The 21378-nt window shown below is 42.7% G+C and overlaps 1 long non-coding RNA gene and 1 pseudogene across 1 annotated transcript; both read right to left on the bottom strand.

Annotated features, from left to right (window-relative positions):
• Positions 1–2080: 2080 nt before the first annotated feature.
• Positions 2081–8979, bottom strand: LOC148137936 (uncharacterized). Its single transcript, XR_015754157.1, has 4 exons — positions 8918–8979; positions 8174–8280; positions 5308–5390; positions 2081–2173 (listed from the first exon to the last, which is right to left on the bottom strand). It is a non-coding gene; the product is annotated as an uncharacterized LOC148137936 (long non-coding RNA).
• Positions 8980–20483: 11504 nt separating this feature from the next.
• Positions 20484–21378, bottom strand: LOC148137935 (cyclic AMP-responsive element-binding protein 1-like; annotated as a pseudogene).

The raw sequence follows: 21378 nt of genomic DNA, 5'->3' as shown, positions 1-21378 counted from the left end.
CCTCTTTTCTCACTATCGATTTGCGATCACATCCACTCCTCGCTGGTTTACTGCCTCCCGAGTAGCATTAACAAATCTCCCTGCATCGATGTTAGACACCTTCCAAATCAGGTACCATCCATCCTTCTTATGCAGGTCAACTCTACTCCAGATTCACAACATCCTTTCCAGAACAGGGAATTTCGAACTTAAAACAGAATTCCTGAAATGGCTTAATCAATGTCCTGTCCAACCACAATTTGACATCCCAGCTTCTGTACTCGATGCATTGACCAATAAATATAAGCATACCAAACCCCACCTTCACTAGTCTGCCTACCTGCGACTCTACTTTCATGGAACAATGAACCTGTACTCCATGCCCTCTATGTTCAGCAACATTCCCAAGGACTTTACCATTAAGTGTACAAGTCCTGCCCTGACTTGCCTTTCCAAAATCCAGCAGCTTACATTTGTCTAAATTGAACCCAGTCTGCCATTCCTCGCTCCAATGGTCCATCTGGTCAAGATACTGTTGCATTCTGAACTAACCTTCTTCATTGTCCACAACACCTCCAATTGTGGTGTCTTCTGAAAACCCACTGACCAGATCTCATATATTCACATCCAAGTCATTTATTTAAGGACCCAACATCCATTCCTGCAGCACACTGCTGCTCACAGGCCTCCAGTCCACAAAGCAACCCTCCATCACCACCCTCTGCCTCCTACCTTCAAGCCAGTTTTGTATCCAAATGGCTAGTTCTCCCAACATTTCATGTTATCTAACCTTGCTAACCAGTCTGCTTTGTAGAACATCGTTCAGTGTCCATATAGAAAACGTCCACAGTCTGCCTTCATCAATCATCTTTGTCACATCTTCAAAAAAATCTCAGTCAAGTTAGAGAGATAGAATTTCCCACACATAAAGCCATGTTAGCTATCCCTAATCAATCCTCGTCTTTCCAAATACATGTAAATCCTGTCCCTCAGAATCCCTACCAACAACTTACCTACCACTGACGTTAGGTTGACTGTTCTCTTGTTCCCTGGCCTTTCCTTACCACCTTTTTAAAATAATGGCACCCATCTTTCAGCATCTCACCTGTCACAAACAATGATATAAATACTTCAGGGAGGGGCACTGCCATCACCTTCCTAGCTTTCCTGATACACCTGATCAGGTCCCAGGGATTTATCCACCTTGCTACTGTTTAAGACATCCAGTACTTCCTCCTCTGTAATATAGACACTTTTCCAGTGCTCACTATTTATTTCTCCAAACTCTCTAGAATAGAATAGCATAGTATTTCTCCCACCTCTTGTTGTTCCACAGATGGCCTTGTTGATCTTTAAGGGGTCCTATTCTCTGTCCGGCTATTATTTTATCCTTAATGTATTTGTAGAATCTCTTTGGATTCTCCTTAAACTATTTCCTAGAGATATTTCAAGTCCCCTTTTTGCTCTCCTGATTACCCTCGAGTATATTCCTGTAAAAACGTGATCCTGTGCTCCCAATTCCTCCGCCTCTGCCATTCCTGCTCCCAGGAGAAGCAATTCCACTCCAGGACATCCCAGAAAGGTTTCCTCTTTCAAGGACCATATTTCCCTTCCACGTGATCAACAATGCACTACAACGCATATCCTCCACTTCCTGTACCTCCGCCTTCCCCCCACCCCTCCAACCACAATAAGAATATAAGCCCCCGGTCCTCACCTGCCACCCACTAATCGCCATTAACCTCTGCTATGTCCGCTACCTACAGTCAGACCCCACTACCAGGGATATATCTCCCTCCCCAGCCCTTTCTATCTTCCGCAGAGACCATGGGATCTTTGGTGCTGATGTGCTGCCCCACGGATACCTCAGTCACTCACCCTGCCAAATGGCCTAGTGAGATTATCACTAGATGGATAATCCAGACACCCAGATAACGTTCTGGGGCCCAGGATTTGGATCCCATCACGGCAGACAGTGGTACGTGAATTCAATAAAAATTTGGAATTAAGAATCTATTAAAGACCATGAATCCATTGTTGATTATTGCGAAAAAAAACCTCATCAGATTTGCTAATATCCTTCAGAGAAGGAATCTGCCATTCTTACCTGGTCTGGCCTACATGTGACTCTAGACCCACAGCAATGTGGTTGACTCTTTACTGCCCTTTGGGCCCAGCCAGTGACACCCTCATCCTGTGAATGAATAACAAAGAAGGTCAAGTCTTGTACACAACCATACTATTCTTATAGAGAAGTGATCTCTTAGTAAATTTGCTTCTCAACTCCCTGCTGACGATTGGGGAAGGGGGAGGGGGGGGGTCAATAGTACCATCCCAATAAGGAGATCATCCCTTATTTCTCAGTTCCACCTGTATAACCTGCCTCGATGTACTCCCAGGAATACCCTCTCAACGCCCAGCTGTAATGTTATCCTTAATCAAAAATACCTCTCCCCCTGCTTTGTTGCCCCCTTTCTCTCTTTGCTATAGCATCTATACACTGGAACATTAAGCTGCTGGTCCTCTCCATCATTAAGTTATGCCTCTGTAATTGCTATAATATCCCAGTGCGATGTTCAAAACCATACCCTGAGCTCCTCTGCCCGACCTACCGGGCCTCCTGCATTGAACTAAATGCAGTGTAACTGCTCATTCTGTGCCTTGCCCTTGTCTGCCTTGACTGTTTGACATCTGAACTGTACCAGCGTCAGACTTAACTCTTCCCTCACTCTCTCTCTGGGTTTACCCACATTCCTTCACTGGTTTAATGCCTCCTGAATAGCACTAGCAACTGTTCCCTTCCAGTGCCAATACAATCCATCCTTCTGATGGAGATCAATTCTCCCCCACAAGAGATTCCAATGATCCAACAATGTGAACTCTTCTCTTCCTATGTCATTGATACCAATAAACAACAGCCTCCCCTCAAAATGGTTATTCTCCCCTTGAAGAATATTCTGCTCCCTCTCTGAGACATCCGGATACAAAAATTACACATTCGAATAATAAACCTTACACTCATCAGGTCATCAGAAAAGGATTACATGACACATTGAAGGTTTGGGGAGACCTTTTGAGAGAATGCGATGATTCAAAGAGAATTTTTAAGCAGCAAATGGGACTGATCTGGAACACAACACTTACTCACACACAATGCGAATATCCAGGTCCTGATATACTGAGTAATTCAATCAGAGTTTAGCAGAATATTTACTGAGATTACCATCTGAATGTCGACCTGTAATATCCTGTAATACAAGTTTATAAAATCTGTCACTCTCAGTTCAAGTTAGAAACCCACACCATCTCCTCCTCGTGGCCCAGGATGACTGTACATATTACCCTTGAGGACATCAGCAGTCAACTCAGGGGGAAATCTGTGGGTTTCTGGGAGATTCCAACTTGAGATCTCATGTGACTGAAGAGAGCAGTTCTTTGACACGTTGGAGAAAATGATCCAAGTGTCAGTGAGATATGGGGAACAAGAATTACTTTCTTTTCTTTCATTCCGTGCTGCCGCTCTGCCTCATCAATAAGACATAGATGTGCAAGGCTAATGCCTAACGATGGGCAAGTTGTCTCCATACTGACTAATGGGTAGGAAGATCCTCTCAATCACTCCAAAGCGTATCCCTAAAAAGATAGCAACTCTGTCTGCTTCCCACTGCCCAGTGCTCCCAGTAAATGTTTGGAAGAATGGGAAGGGGGGGATATCTCCTAGAAAAGGCATAACTGTAAAGGTCTAAGAGGATTATGAAAAGAGAGAGAAGGGGGCAACAAGTTGCCAGACGGGGTGTAACTTGGGAAAATGGGAAGTTGCTCATTTTGGAGGAGATAATAAAAGAACAAAGTATTATTTAAATGGTGGAAACTGTAGAAAGATGCACAACAAAGGGACCAGGGGTAATTGTTCAGGAAACACAGAAAGCTACCACACAGTTACAACAGGGAATCAGGAAGGCGAATGGAATGTTTTGTTTCAAAGGTTTTTAGTATTAGAGTTTGGAGTATATACCTGAGAGTAACGTGTGGAAGTGCTGATGAGACCACCATATCTGCAGTAATGAGAGCAGTTTTGGTCCCTTTAGATCAGGAAATGTGTCATTTTATTGGAGGCATTTCAGGGAAGATTCAATGAGATGATCCCTGGTTTGGAGGGATAATCTTTTAAATAAAGGCTGAAAAGATTGGGACTCTACTCACTGGATTTTGGAGAAAGGGAGGTGATCTCAATGAGACAAATGGGATTCTTAAGGGGTTTGACAGGATAAATACTGAGAGGATGAGCCTGAAGGTAAATACTGAGAGGGGAGTCTGAAACCAGATTCTGAGTCACGGAATCAAGGTTTTTTTTTCAAGTTTAAGGTGACACAGACGCGGGTAAGGGGTTTCAGTGGCAATGGAGCTGGGGTGAGGTGGAGAAAAGCAATGTTTAAGAGATTGGAATTCCTGGTGTTGTGATTGTGTGGATGTCTGATCAGAAGGTCACCTTGGGGTCAGATATAACAGCAATATTGTGAAGAGTGTCATTTTGCTTCAGAGAGTTCCCAGTGGGAGGGAGGGGCTCAGCAGAAAGGTAAAGGTAAGGCAATGGGTTTAACCGTGACAATGTTTCATTGGAGGAAACTGCAGCTAATCGAGTAGTGACAATGTGGTAAGCAGTTTGGTAACTGAGTAACAGTGGAGTAATGGAGAGGGATGATGGGGAGGGAGAACTGGGTATCGTCAGTGTACATGTCAAACCTAACACTGTTTTTGGACGATATCACCTCCTGGCACTATGTACGTGAGATACAGGAGAGACCAAGGATAGATCGTTGAGGGACACCAAATGCAAGGAATTCAGAAAGGAAAGGGAGAGTGGAGATGGAGCAGGATTTTCCAACAACGGTGAGGTCAAATATTAGTTTTCCACAGAATGGGAGAGAAGGACATAACCAAAAAAGACCAACAGACAGAACAAGGAACAATATCTATGAATTGGGGAAGGGGAGTGATGAGGCGGCAGCGGAGGAAAGAGAGTTGGAAAGTGAGTTTACCGAGATTAGGGTAAAGGGTCAAGGTGAGCTCTGATAAGGCTTGACAAGAGACTGGAGAAAGATGTAGGTTTAGGATAAAAACCAGGAACACCACGTGAGGCAGTTTGGCTCAGTGGGCTAGTGGGAGGGAGGGAAGCAGCAGATCGGATTATCTCAGTCTTAGTGACAGAGAAACTCCATGAGCTCTTCACTTGTTGTTGGAGGGGAGGATGGAGGAGACAGGATCATGGACAGTGTTTTACAAAGAAACAAAACCAGGGTAAGTGATATTTAAAATGAGTGAACAAACCTGATGTATTTAACTTTTATCCAGAATATTAAAACAAACGACTGAAGTCCTGGTTCGAATCCCGTCTTGGCAGATGGTGGAATCTGAATTCAAGAAAAAAAAACAATGTATTAGGAATCTTCTGATCTCCATGAAACCATTGTCAATGGCGAAAAAAATCCTGCCAATCTGACAGTGGCCCAGCCAGCTGCTCACTGTATTAATCACTGCAAAGTCTCAACACAGGAATGAAATTGGATGGACCAGTTGGTAACTAACAAGGCACCAGAAATTACAACCACAGAATCAGCCCTCTCAATGTTCCATCGTCCTCCTCACTAACATATGGTTTTTGGTGCCACAATGTGGAGAGCTGTCTCACAGACTAGTCAAGGAACAGCCTGACATAGTCATACTGACGTAATCATCCCTTACAAATAATGACCAGACACCACCATCACCATCCCTAGATATCGAGAGTGTGGTGCTGGAAAAGCACAACAGGTCAGGCAGCATCCGAGGAGCAGGAGAATCGAAGTTTCGAGACACAGCCCTTCATCACCCTGACCTGCTGTGCTTTTCCAGCACCAGACTCTTGACTCTGATCTCAGCATCTGCAGTCTTCACTTTCTCCTGAAATCTCTGGATATGTCCTGTCCACCGGCAGGACAGACCAGGCAGAGGTGGTGGCACAGTGGTGTACAGACAGGGAGGATTTGCCCTGTGAGTACACAGCATTGGCTCCGGAGACCAGGAAGTCTCATGGCTCCTGCTGATTACCACGTCCCGTCCTCCCTTGGCTGATGGATCAGTTCTCCTTCATGTTGAACAACATTTGGAGGAAGCACTGAGGAAGTAAAATGGTGTCAAACATACTCTGGGTACAGGATTTCAATGTCCACAATCGAGACTAACTCTGCAACAGATTTACTGACAGAGCTGGTCAGATCCTAAAGTATATAGCTGCTCAACTGAGTCTGCAGCGGGTGGTGAGGGAACCAACAAGAGTGTAAAACATACTTGATCTCATTGTTATGAATTGACCACCAGCAGATACATCTGGCCATGACAGTATCAGTAAGAGCGACCATCACACATTCCTTTTGGAGACAAAGTCTTGCCTTAAAGTTGAGAAAAACCTCCACAGTGTTGAGTGGCACTATCACCGTTCTAAATGGGACAGACTTCGAAGAGATGTAGCATCTCAAACTGGGTATCTCCGAGGCACTGTGGGACATCAACAGCAGCAGAACTGTACTCCAGCACAATCTGTAATCTCATGGGTTTGTAAATCCGCATTCACCCATCACAATGGACAGGAAAGGAGGGCATGCCATGAGCAACACCAGGCAGACTTAAAACTGAAGTGCCAACCTGGTGAAGCTATCAAACAGAACTACCTGCATATCAAACAGCATCAGCAGCAAGCAACAGAGCTAAATGATCCTACATCCAATGGAACAGATCGGAACTCTGCAGTTCTGCCACACCCAGTTGTGAACAGTGATGGACAATTAAACAACTCACTGTAGGAAGCATCACAGATATCCCCACCCTTACTGATGGAGGGGCCTCGCACACCCATGCACCAGACAAGATGACAGCATTTGCAGCAATCTGCAGCCAGAAGTGCAAAGTGGGATGATCCATCTCAGCCTTCTCCAGTGGTTTCTAACATCACAGATGAGAATTTTAAACCAGTTCGATTAAGTTTGAATAACATCAAGAAATGGTTAAGTAGTGCAAAAGCTACGGGCCCTGTCAATATTCTGGCAATAATACTGATGGCTTGTGCTCCAGAACTTGCCACCCACCAAGCCAAGTACTGCTCCAGCACTGGCATCTACCGACAATGTGGAACATTTCCCAGGCATGTTCAACACAAAAGCACAGAACAATCCAACCCAGCCAATTTCCCTCTATCAGTCCACACTCGATCAGCAGGAAAGTGATGGAAGATGTCATCAACAGGGCTACCAAGCAGCAGCTGTTCAGCAACAGCCAGCTGAGTGACACTCACTTTAGGCTCCACCAGGGCCACTCAGCTCCCGATTGTGTTACTGCCCTGATTCACAACCTGACAACCAGCTGAATCCCAGAGGTGAGGGGAGTGTGATAACTCAGTCCCACTCCAAGACCACTATTTCAACCACTAGTCTCGATTGTGGACATTGGACTAGCTGATTCCACCCTTGTCTCAGCTCATATACTTTCATCCACCTTGTGTTATCTCCAGACTTCATTTTCCAAACATACTCAGGCCCAGCTTCCCACATTCAACCTCCCTGTAATCTCAAGAAAGTCTAAATCTCTGCTTGTTGATTCATCAAAAGGCTCCTAATTATAATCAACAGCATACAGCCATAGAGATGTACAGCAAGAAAACAGAGCCTTCGGTCCAACCCGTCCATGCCGACCAGATACCCCAACCCAATCTAGTCTCACCTGCCAGCACCTGGCCAATATCCCTCAATTTAGAATTCTCACACTTGATTTAATTCCTGGCTGTGATAATCCCTAGCTCCCTGCACCACACACACATTGAGACCTCGACAACTCATTTTCTTCAAGACTCCCAACCATTTGTTAATTCATTACTTCACCTGTGTGGATGTTTCTACAGTTGCTGAAGCAGCATAGTCTGAAATTCACAGCCAAAACCTCACAGGTCTGCTTTCCACCTTTAAGACATCCCTCAAAACCTGTTTTTTGGCAATGCTTTTGGTCACCTGACCTAATATCTCCATCTCTGGTCTTATAACTAAAGTTCTCAATAGTACTTTTGTGAAATTATAAGCATGATAATAAAAATACAAACTGTTGCTGATTTAGACATTATTTTCAAATCAACACTGTTGCTGAATGAATAATCTATAATGCCACTTACCCAACCACATTGTAGGAGCACCTTCACCACACAAACTGCAGCTGTACAAGAAAGTCAAACATCACCCTCTCCACAAGCAACAGGGCTTTGGCATTAATCACTGGTATCTGTGGAAGGAGAAACACAGTTGATGTTTCATGGAGTGCAAAATGGATTACAGGGAATGAAAATGGTGCAGAATTTGACAGCCAGAAATGGAAGGAAAATACACTTGCTTTTTGGAAAAAAGAATTCTTGACTGTCAAAAATATTCAAGAAAAAAGTAATCTGATAATCTAGCAGCACATGGTCAGGGGCTGGGCCGCAGCGAAAAACTCATTTGCAAAGGTCTATGAAAGTAATAATACAGTAGTAAACAGACCAAAAATACACCCATGGTTCGAGACTGAGGAAGCTAGATATTGACAAAGTGGTGATGAGGGAGCCCAGAGGTGAATCAGAGCTGTATTGGCTGCTATGATCACAAAGACTCTGTACCAGAGAAAGGCTGCACATGCGCCTGGCTGCACCTTGCCCCCTACAAAGATGGCGGCCGCGCAGGTTTCCAGTGAATCGTTGTCCCGAATAAAGATGGCGGCGCTCACTCAGGCCTGCAGCCGCGCTGAGGCAATTCCCCATTTACTGCAAACACGGGACTGGGACGTTCAAATTTGTGTTTTCCGACGTGCACAATTTGTTTGTAAAACCTCTCCGCTCATGGCAACACAGTTTTTCTCCAGTTTCCCTGTTTATTTTTTTCCTTACCGTATCCTTTCTTTCCATAACTTCCCGAGCATTCATTACAGCGACTCTGCGCCGCGCGCGAGTGATCACATGGTTTAGTTTAGCTCCGCCCGACATTCACTTTGATTGGTTGGAGGACCAACATCCCGCTAGGTCATCCAGCTCCGCCCACCGTCCTTTCATTGGTCCGGTGCTGACATCAATCACCCGGAGTCCCTTTGTTGGCGAGAACATGCGCAGTGTGTCCTCCTTCAGCTGATATGTTGGGTAATGTGATGGGAGAGTTTACTGAGGGTAAGAATTCCCTTTGTGTGAGCTCTGCAGTAGATTTCCTTTATTCATGGAGGGGATTGCCTTCCTACTCATGACTGTATAGCTGTGATTGATGAATCAATGCCTTCTGAATCAGTACATAAACACCCCATTTTCACTCCTTTACACAACATCTGAGATCTTAAGCACATTGTATCACGCTCTTCTTTGGAAACAAAAAAAAACATGAAATAGAGCCTCAAGGAATCGGTGCAGGAGTAGGGCATTCATCGCCTTCAGCTTGTTCACCCATTCTATCAGATCATGGCTTGGCCAACCCAGACCTCAATACCTCTTTTATGCTTGATCCGCATAGCCCTCAACTGCTCAATATTTCAAAAATCTATTTGCCATTTTTAAAAATAATTTGAGATAGAATCATAGATTCCCTACTATGTGGAAACAGGTCCTTCAGCCCAACAAGCCAGAACAACCCTCCGAAGAGTAAGCCAACCATTCCCCTCCCACACTTAACTTTCACAATTGTTTGGGTGCGGAAATTCTAGCCATTCACAGAGAAAAAGTTCTTTACTTTTTCTAAAATGAATGTTCCCTTATGTAATGTCCCTTGGTTTGAGACTTCACTGGTGCTAGAAAATCTAGTCAACATCTACTCTGTCAAACTCCTCAGAATCTTGTTTCCATAAGATCACTCCTGCTTATCTATTCTTGATAGGTCAACACTTTCGTCCTCGAAACATCTAATTGAATCTTTTTTGAATGGTCTCCGATGTTGGTTTATCCTTTATTAAATATGGGAGCTAACATTGTATACAACACTGCAAGTGAGGACTCACCAACAGCCAGTGTGGTAAACCAATCGTCAATCCATGCTAATACATTACGCCGATACCATGAGCTCCTAAATTGAGCAATTGACTTTTATGTAGTACCTTATCATTTGCATTTTTAAAATCCAAATACAGAACATCATTGGATTGCCCTTTATCAGCCCTGCTTGTTATCTCCTCAATGAACTGTTGCAAATTTGTCAAATATAATTTCTCTTTCACAAAACCCAGTCTACCATGTTTAATGATAAGCTTTTCTAAATGTCCTGCAATTTCTTAGTTTAATATTTGACTCTGTAGATTCTTTCAGTAGCTTTGTTAAGTATGATTCCCCTCTCTTAAATCCACGCGGACTCTGTCCAATCCTGTCACTGTTCAGTAAGAAACTTGACTGTATCCCAATGTAGTTAGTAAATGTATCTATATTTATTTTTAAAAATCGATTACTTATCAATGCTGGACCCATGCAATATCAATAAATTAGTGACTCTGAATTTGGGTAATAATATTTTTTCTGTTAATTCCTTTACGTACTGTGTTATGCAGACAGCGCCAAGCTGTTACTCTCAATTGTGAGTAACTTTGAAAATAATATATTTTAAAAATGACATCCCAAAATACTGCCTCATTATTGTGCAAGGAGGATTTTGCATTCAATAGTTTGCAGATAAAATTGAACAGCTTTTTGCTGCAATTTGGCCAGACTGCAGGTTACTCCAAAGTGGCAACTCTGCTCTCAAATTCTTACTTGACACTGCCCAAGGCGATACTGGTGGGACTTCACTTTGCCATTCTTGTTCACCAGCTTTATTTCCAGGTTTAATCCTATAATCACTCTAGAGCTTGTAATTTTAACAAAACTTATCTTTTAGGTACATATGTAAATATCATACTGAAATGTTGCACTGAATGGTAACAAATCTGAAATTAGTCTCTAATCAGATAGTAACGTGCTTCGACCTTTCTACGTATGTGTTGCCATAAGTCTATGCCAGTTATTTTTCTGAAGCCTGTGATTGCTGATGAAGGGCTTATGCCTGAACCATCAACTCTCCTGCTTCTCGGATGCTGCCTGACTTGTTGTGCTTTTCCAGTATGACACTTTTCGACTCTGATGTCCAGCTTCTTTGGTCGTCACTTTCTCCTTTGAGTAGATTAAACCAAGAATATTTTTTGTTGATCAAAGTGCAATAGGAACCAATTCATGAAATTCAGATATCTCACATTTACCTTAACTATGTGAAGGCTAAGACATTAATAAATTATTGTCAGTAATTGAAACCGTGCTGACAAACTTGTGCAGTATCAGTGCCTCAGCTTTAGAGTGTTCCCAGATATCGCACAGCTGCAGTATTTTGTTTTGCACTCGGCTATATTTTGTTCTCAATTGTTTCTTTGTGAAAGATTACAAAATTAACTTAGATGAATGAACTTATGATTTCTTTAACCAATGTTAGAGAAAACAACGTCAGTATTTCAAGTGCTGATAAAGTAAAATAAAATGATATTCAATGATATGGAACAAATGCTGGAACAAATGCTGGGATTAGATTAATTTAGGATATCTGGTCAGCATGGGCAAGTTGGACTGAAGGGTCTGATTGTGTGTTGTACAACTGTGACTTCATTCTCTCAATTATTCAAGAATTTGAATACTTCGAGGAGGAAAAGGAGAATTTATGCAGAGAATGCACTTGAAATGATAATTGAGGTGTATCAAACTCACATTGTTTCATGACCTTTTCCGCTGGGTTCTTCAATGAACAAACTTGTTTTATTATCTGAATAACTATGTATCATGTGATTTGTTTTGCACAAAATATTTCGTTAGGATCTCGTGAACTATTAAGAAGTGTTCATGTTTAAAATTTAGGCAGCGTGATTATTAAGCAAGAAAAGGTGAGTGTTTTACTCCCACTGAATCGTTGCTCTATAAAAGGTGACAAGCTTTTTATCTTTTCTGGGCACTGAATATATGGAAATCAATTCTGAAGGAAAAAATCCTCGACGGTAATTTTTTTTCGATTACGTACAGTGTGGAAACAGGCCCTTCGGCCCAACAAGTAACACCGACCCGCCGAAGCGCAACCCATCCAGACCCATTCCCCTACACCTAACACAATTTAGCATGTCCAATTTACCTGACCTGCACATTTTTGGACTGTTGGAGGAAACCGGAGTACCTGGAGGAAACCCACGCAGACACGGGGAGAATGTGCAATCTCCACACAGTCAGTCACCTGAGACGGGAATTGAACCCGGGTCTCTGGTGCTGTGAGGCAACAGTGCTAACCACTGTGCCACCCCAATTACTCCCCATATGTTCCCACATATGGGGAGTAATTGCTTCTGGTCACTCTTCAGGCTATAGAGGCTCGGAAAGAAATGAGTTGGCAAAAGTTTGTCCATCCAAATGATGTTGCTATGCTCATTGGTAAACTTGCAAGATCTATTGAAGAAACACGTGTTTCAGAGTGTATGCAATAAACCTGAACATTGTTATTTTTTCACAGAGCTTGGGACCCGACTGGAGCAGCAATGAAGCTCGTATTGTTTTTTTAAATTTCCGAGCTTGCCAAATTATTGTTGGTAAATGCAGGTGACTTTATCAAAGCACATTTCACACTCCCCAGCTAGGAATTTGGTCCCACTTCTGTCAGTCCATCCATTCCTATGGATCACAGGTATTTTAGATGTGAGCATTCCATTTAACTATTTGAATTGAATATTTCAGTGGTTAAATCCTCTTGCATTCTTAATTTCAAATTACTCAATGTGATTTTTTTGTCCCCCCTGAATTTGCCAAGCACTGGGCAGTTCTGGAATATTCGAAATATTTACAATAAATGCATTCACACTATTGAAGGCAACCTGGCAGATTTGAATACCATTCAGGTAGTTAACAACAATACATAAGTAACTTTATGAATTGCTTACTGTACACCAACAACGCAAACCAAGTATCAGTGAAACCACAGACTGTTTCCCAAGGATTCCCAAATCTAAACAGTGCATTCCAGATATGCTCACTATCACCATCTGGGAGCAGTCTCCAAAAGTGCTCCCAGAATTTAGAAAGTGCATTCACTGCCCTCCAAAGCTCAATCTGCTGTCACAGGCTTCACTCTTATTGTATACAATGGTAGTTATTGTCCAGTTCTTTAACGTGACAAATGATTTTACAAACAATTTATAAAATACTTTAAATCCTGAAGAAATGTGATGTCAGCCCTTTGTAGAAGTGAAAGAAAGTGTGATGTTTGTTTGACCTTTGGCTCTATGTATCAGACTGAACTGAAACTTTAGCAAGATATGGGATGTTTCCCACACACTTTGTTTAAAAAAAGCAAAGATTTTGCTCTGAGATTTAAATGTTCAATCAGGTTTAATAAAAATCTTTCCAAAAATTGAGAGTTTGACTTCAGCTCCTGTAAAGAGACACGCTCTTTGCCTTCAATTTTGTGACATGTGATCATTCTTCGGTAAAGGTGGCTGTGTGCAACACTGCAGGATGTTGTGCTGAAGTGCCTCCAGCACTTTGTTTCTGGTGAGCTTTATTACTGGTGTAACTCGGCTAATTTTGAAATGGAATATTACTTTGAGTTAAATCTTGTTTTTAAACTGAGGCGTGCTTGTGTAACTCAAGTGTGGAAACTATGCTCATGTTTGCAATGAACCTTTCACTTTTGCAGATTAGTATTTTTCCGATCTGTTTTGTAAATAAAGTTGAATGTCGAAAGCACAGTGATGGAGAACTGCAGGCCCAGCAGCATCTCTGAGGGGAATTAAACATTGTAAGTTCCAAGTCCAATGACCTTTTGTCCATTCAGACAAAAACTTGAAATGTAACAATTTTTTTTCTCTTCACCAATGCCCTCAGAACTGCTGAGTTTCTCCAGCACTTTGTTTCTGGGTTTAGATCACCAGCACCTGCAGTTTATTGTTTAGATCCTATGATTTGACTTGTGGAGCGAGAGGCAGCAACTGTGATCAACGAGGATAAAACTCCCCAACCACAGAAAACAAACTGGTTCTTTATACTTTTCAAAACACTACTGTAAATAAGAAATGCAATTAAGCTGAATGCAAGATGGTATACCACCGGCCTTGTCTCAAACCTGCTACTCATCTTTGAGAACTCATCTGTCAGAATTGTGTTTGCTCGCTTCCTTTGAGATCATGGTCCACAAATGTCCCAGTTCCAATTCGGGCCGGGCCCGGTTACCACATTGCTGTGGGGTGGGGAGCTTTATGTCAGCCTGAAGTCTTTGTTAATAACAACATTGCAGGTTGAAGTTGACGGTTTTGACGAATATTGCGTCATTAAACTTGGAGGCAATCCTTCCGAATGCATTGACTAACTGGACTGAACCTGTTTACATGCAGCCCTGTTAGTAGTGCTGTAATATTCTAAGTTAAGAATCACACAACACCGGTTATAGTCCATCAGGTTTAATTGGAAGCAAACTAGCTTTCGGAGCACCGCTCCTTCATCAGGTGAGTGTGGAGGGCACAATTCTAAGGCACAGCATTTATAGCAAAAATTTATAGTGTGACGTAACTGAAATTGTCCATTGAAAAATACCTTGGTTGTATGTTGAGTCTTTCATCTGTTCGAATACCATGATAGTTTCACTTCTTTCATGTATAAATCACAAAACCTTTCTTTCAAAAGTTGCATTCCTGACAGTGGCCCATCAAATCACTCATTGTATTAGTCACTGCACAGTCTCAACAAAGGAATGAAACTGGATGGACCAGATTACATCTACCAATGCACTGGAAAATACAACAACACAATCAGCCCTCTTGACCCTACAACCTCTGTCTCACTGTGGGCCAACAGCAGTACCAGAACTGTACCCCAGCCCAATTTTGTAATCTAATGGCCTGGTATATCCCCCACTCAACCATTAACATCAAGCCAGCGGAATCAACACTCCTTCAATGGAGAGTTCCGCAGAGCATGCCAGGAGCAATACCAGGCATACCTAAAAATGTGGTGCCAACCTGGTGAAGCTACCCAACCTGCACGCCAAACAGCGCAAGCAACACCAAATAGAACTATGTGATCCAACAACCAGTGGATCAGATCTGAGCTCTGCAATTTTGTCACACCTAGTCAGGAATGGTGATGGGCAATTAAACAACTCACTGCAGGAAGCATCACAGATATCCCCACCCTTAATGATGGAGGGGCCTCACACATTCATACAACAGATAAGACGACAGCATTTTCAGCAATTTTCAGCCAGCAGTGCCAAGTGGATGAGGCTTCTCCATTTGTCCATGACATCACAGATGTGAATCGAATTGGTTGAAAACCCATTTCAAATCAGATCAAGAAATGGACAAGTAGTGTAAAGGCTATGGGCCCTGCTAGCATTGTGGCAATATATACTGATAGCTGTGCTCCAGAACTTGCTGAAAATGTGTTGCTGGAAAAGCGCAGGCAGGTCAGGCAGCATCCAAGGGGCAGAAGAATTGACGTTTCGGGCATGAGCCTTTCTTCAGGAATGAGTTTCTGAATGCTGCCTGACCTGCTGCGTTTTTCCAGCTACACATTTTCAGCTCTGATCTCCAGCATCTGCAGTCCTCACTTTCTTCTCCAGAACCTGCTGCCCACCAAGACAAATAGTGCTCCAGCACTGGCATCTACCGATATTGGGAAATGTTTCCCAGTGTTGTTCAACACAAAACCGCAGGACACATCCAACCCAGCCAATTTCCCTCCATCAGTCCACACTCGCTCAGCAGTGAAGTGATAGACGTTGTCATCGATAGTGCTGTCAAGCACATGCTCACAATAACCTGCTCAGTGACGCCCAGTTTGGGTTCTTGCAGGGCCAATCAGCTTCTGAGCTTGTTACAGACTTGATTCACAAACTGACAAACAGCTGAAGGTAACAGCCCGTCCCACTCCAAGACCACTATTTCGACTTCAGTGATATCATCTGACCTCACCACAGTATCAGCTAATTTAATGAAATTCTCATTCATTCATTTTATGAACTCTAGATTTCATTATCTAAACCAACTCCTGGCCAGCATCCCACAATCACCCTCCCTATAATCTCCAGAATATTGAAAACTCTACTGCCCAAGTGTTCACTTGTACCAGAACTTGCTGATCCATCAAAAGGCTCCCATTTATAAGCAACAGCAATTTACTTTCACACCCTTGACTTAATTCCTGGCTGTAATCATTCCTATCTCCATGCACCAGACACACTTTCACATCTCAATAACTCATTTCAGTTTAGACTCCCAATGATATGTTTATTTTTGAGTTCAGCTGTGTGACTGTTTCTACAGATTCCAAGGCAACACGGTCTGGAATTCCCACCCTCTAAGATCTGCTTTCTTCCTTTAAGTCATTCCTGAAAAATTGCTTATTTCGCAAAGGTTTGGTCACCGGACATAATATTCTCCATCTGTAGCCTTATGTCAAAAGTTCTCAATATTTTGTGAAATTAAAAATGTGTTGATTTATACAGATATCTTCTAGGTTGAAACTTTATTGCTGGAACAGCACAGCAGGTCAGGCAGCATCCAGGGAACAGGAGATTCGACGTTTCGGGCACAGGCCCTTCTTCTACTCTTCACTATCTCTGAGTGCATAATCTGTAATGTCTCCTACCCAACCACGTTGTGGGAGCACCTTCACCATACCAACTGCAGCAGTACAAGGAAGTCAAACATCACCTTCTCAACAGGCAACAGAGCTTTGGCCTTGATCACTGGTACCTGTGGAAGGAGAAATACACATCATGTTTCAGGGAGTGCAATATGATTTATGGGGGAATGAAAATGGTGCAGAATTTGACTGTCAGAAATGGAAGGAAAATCCACTCACTTATTGGGAAAAAAAAAGAACTCTTGACCGTCAAAGATATTGTGGAAAAAATAACCTGATAATAGAGTATATGGTCAGGAGTCAGGCAGCAGTGGACAATTCATTTACAAAGAGGACTGTGAACGTAATAGTAAAATACTACACAGAGCAAAAATACACACGAGAGACTGAGAAAGCTAGATAACAAACAAGTGGAAATCAAGGAGCCCAGAGATGAATCAGAGCAATGTTCACTTTTATGATCCCACAGTCAGATGTCTAGCACAGAAACAGACTTTTCAGTCCAACCCATCTATGCAAACCAGATATTCTAACCTAATCTATTCCCATTTGCCAGCACATAGCCAACATCCCTCTGAACCCATCCTATTCAAATGCCTTTGAAATGTTACAATTTTAGTTGCCCTTTAGGCTCCTTTTGAATTTCCCACCCCACCCTAAACCTATATCCTCTAGTTCTGGGCTCCACCAACCCTTGCCTACTTACGCTATCAATGTCCCTCACGATTTTTATAAGCCTCTATAACATCACACCTCAGCCTATGACACTGCAGGGAAAATGGCCCCAGCCTATTATGCCTCTCCCGCAACTCATATCCTCCAACACTGGCAACATCCTTGAAAATCAATTTTCAAACCTTTCAAGTTTCAGTGCCTCCTTCTGATAGGAGGGAGACCAGAACTACACACAATATTCCAAAAGTGACCTAACCAATGACCTGTCCAGCTCCTTTACCCAATGCTCTGACCAATAAGGGGAAGCATACCAAATGCCATCTTCACTGCCGTATCTACCTGCAACTCTACTTTCAAGGAAATATGAACCTACATTCCAAGGTCTCTTTGTTCACAAGATTTTCCAAGATCTTACAATTCAGTGTGTGAGTCCTGCTCTGTTTTGCTTTTCTAAAATGCAGCACCTCACATTTATCTTAATTAAACCCTATCTGCCACTCCCCAGCCCATTGTTCCATTCGATCAATATCCCATTGTACTTTGAGATATCCTTTATCACTGTCCACAATACCTCCAATTTTGGTGTCACCTGCAAACTTACTAACTGTACCGCCTCTATTCACATCCAAATCATTTAAATGAAAAAACAAATCCAGAAAAAAAAATCCATTTCTCTGGGTGTGAATATGCTCTGTGCAAATCCTGCCCTGTGACTCCCTACCTGAGAGGGCTGCACATGCGTCCCGCTGAACTTTGCCCCCCACAAAGCTGGCGGCTGCACGGGTCCAGTGAATCGTTGCCCCGAATAAAGATGGTGGTGCTTACTCGAATCAATCGCTGGATGAGGCATTTTCCCGTTTACTGCAAAAACGGGACTGAGTTTCAAATTTGTATTTTCGATGTGCACCAAATGTCTGTAAACCCTCTCAACCCATACCGACACCATTTCCCTCCCGCTTCCTGCTGTTTATTTCTATCTTTACCAACAGCTCTCCATCCACACATCCCGAACAGACCGCGAGGATGATCAAGTGGTCTAGTCTAGTCCCGCCCCTCATTCACCCTGATTGGTCGGAGGACCAACTGTGCGCCAGGTCCTCCAGCTCTGTCCCTGCCTTTCCATTGGTCCGCCGCTGACATCAATCACCCGGGGCGCATTGTTGGCTGGAGCATGCGGATTGCTTCGTGGCTTTTGTTGCTGTTCATGAGTTACAAAAATGACAACAGCATCTCAAAACCCCCTGATGAAGAAGCAGCAAACCTAGTGCTTCCAAATAATCCTGTTGACCGATAGCCTGGTGTTCTGTGAATTTTACTTTTCTCCATCCCAATCCAACACCAACACCAACACCTCCAAGTCTCGAATGAGGGGGCGATGTATAACCTAAGATCTAGGAACAGTAGAAGGCCGTCCTGCCCTTCGAGCCTGCTCTGCCATTCAATAAGATCATGGCTGATCATTTCGTGGACACAGAACCATTTACCCACGTTCTCGCCGTGTTCATTAACTAATTACATTTTTAAAAATCTAACCTAGTTTTAAAAACGTTTTCTGAACGAGCACCAACTACTTCCCTGGGCAGTGAATTCCATAGAGGTCAAGAAGTTCCTTGTCAATTCAGTCTTAAATTTGCTGCCTCTAGTCTTGCGGTGATGCCCTCTTGTCCTAGCTTCACCTGCCAATGGAAACAGCTCTCTACTTCTATTTTATCCATTCCATTCATTATTTTATATGTTTTCATTCTTCTGAATTCCAATGAATATAATCCCAATCTACTCAGTCTCTGTTAAGCCGAACCTGTCAACTCTGGAATCAACCTAGTTAACCTCCTCTGCACCCCCTCTAGTGCCAGTACATCCTTTCTCAAGTAAGGAGACAAAAACTACATGCAGTACGCCAACACCCAAATACAGCTGAAACAAAACCTCTGCTTTTAAACACAATCCCTTCAGCAATGAAGGACAAAATTCCATTTGATTTCTGAACTGATTATTGTGTCTGGTGACCAACCTTCATGTAGAAGGATGCTTAGGTCACTCTGCAGAGCAAATAATGCAACTTTTTAACATTCAAGTGATTTTTTTTTAATGTTACTACAACCAAAGAGTATAAACTTTATATTTACAAACATTCTATTTCATTTTACAGACCATTACCCACTCACTCCATGTTGAAATGTTCCTCTGCAAAGTTTCACAGTCCTCTGCTCACTTTGTTCTGCTAATCATCTTAGTGTCACATGCAAACGTTGACACCCTACATGTGGTTCCAACTCCAAATCATCTGTATCAGTTGTAAATAATTGCAGTCACAACACCGATCCCTGAGGCACACTAATTGTCAATGATTGCCAGCCAGAATAATGCTCATTTATCCCCACACTTTGCTTCCTATTAGTCAACCAATCTTCTATCCATGCTAATACTCTGCCGGTAACGCCATGCACCCTTATATTATGCAACAGCCTCTTGCACAGCACCTTGTTGATGGTCTTTTGGCAATCCAGGTACACCGCATCCACTGGGTCCCCGTTGTCTACCTTGCTTGAAAAGTCTTCATAGAATTCAAAAAGATTGGTCAAGCATGACCTGCCCCTCATGCTGTGTCTGTACAATGGGACAATTTCTATCGAGATTCTCTATTATTTCTTCCTTGATAATAGACCCAAGCATCTTTTCCACTACAGAGAATAAAGTAACTGGTACATAATTCCCCACTTTTTGTCTACCTCCTTTTAAAAACATTGGTGTCACTTTTGCTGTTTTGCAGTCTGCTGGGACTGCCACAGGCTCCAGTGAATTTTGGAAAATTACTGCCAGTGAATTTGCTATTTTTCCTAGCATCTCTTTTAGTACCCTGGAATGCATTCCATCAAGGTGAGGAGACTATTCTATCGTTAGCTCAATTACCTCAAAACAGTCTAAAGCTAGCTGTTCTGTAATAATGATAGTTTCCAAATCCTCACCTACCTTTGTCTCTTTGCTAGTTACTGGAAAGATATTAGTATCCTCCACTGTGATATCCCATAACTAAATGCTTCTTCTCATTTTCCAAAGGACCAACATTTACTTTAGCCATTCTTTTCTCGTTATATATATTTATATAAACTTTTCCTTTCTGTCTTTGTAATCTGTGCTAGTTTATTTTTCTCATGTTCTATATTACTTTTCTTTATAGCTCCTGTGGCTTTCGGTTGACCTTTAACATTTTCCCAGTTCTAGTTTCATGCTGTTTTTGGCCACTTTGTCCGACTTCTCTTTCAACTTGATTTTCCAGAACAGCAACCCAATTCTCCAAGCATTTCACATACTATTTCTTCTTGCGATGGTACTCTCGAGCTGCTTCCCTGTTTCTCATGAGGCGGACCTCACGTTTACGAGTGGTTTCTTCAGCATTCTGGGGCTGGCTTTGCAGGACTGGTGAAGATGCCATAACCATTCCCTGGTCAGCAATGGAGTTAGGAGTTGTACAGATCTGATAGGTTTGGACATCTCCAGCAGCACCTTGATCAAGCATTTGGCTGCCCAGCACAAAGATTTGCGGTCCATCAGGGCTCTGTGCATACTGTATAATGGCTGCTCCAACCTTGGCTGTCGCTGTATTGGTCATTGTTCATGTGTGGAGTCCTTGCATTTAATCTGTACCATTGTTGGCCAGCTGAATTGCTTCCCCCTGTGTCATAGCAATGTATTGTCCACTGCTAATCTGATAGATGGGTGTCTGCATCATCGTTGTAGTAATGGTTGAGACAGTCTCTTCTTCTGATTTCTCCTCATCGATTTCTTGGCACACTGGGGGGATCAGAAGAAAGTTCATTCAGGATTTTCCTGTATGAAGGCCGTCTCGATAGAATTTCTCTACGTTTCTGAGAGTCAGTCGTGCTATCCACAGATTCCTGGGAGTCTTCATTTTAAAGTATAGTAGAAATCTGAGCAGTCTGAACTTGAGGGGACTGTGTGACTGAGGACTGAGCTGCTTGGATAACGACTTGGACTTGAACAGTCTGCCCATTCGGCAATTGCACTAAAGTTACTGCTGGACTTGTTGTTGATTGGATCCCAGGCAT

The sequence above is a fragment of the Chiloscyllium plagiosum genome, unplaced genomic scaffold, assembly GCF_037043375.1.
Source record: "Chiloscyllium plagiosum isolate Xiang-an unplaced genomic scaffold, Cpla_swu_hap1 HiC_scaffold_42, whole genome shotgun sequence".
NCBI classification, from domain to species: Eukaryota; Metazoa; Chordata; class Chondrichthyes; order Orectolobiformes; family Hemiscylliidae; genus Chiloscyllium; species Chiloscyllium plagiosum.
This window is presented reverse-complemented; position numbering and strand designations above follow the sequence as displayed.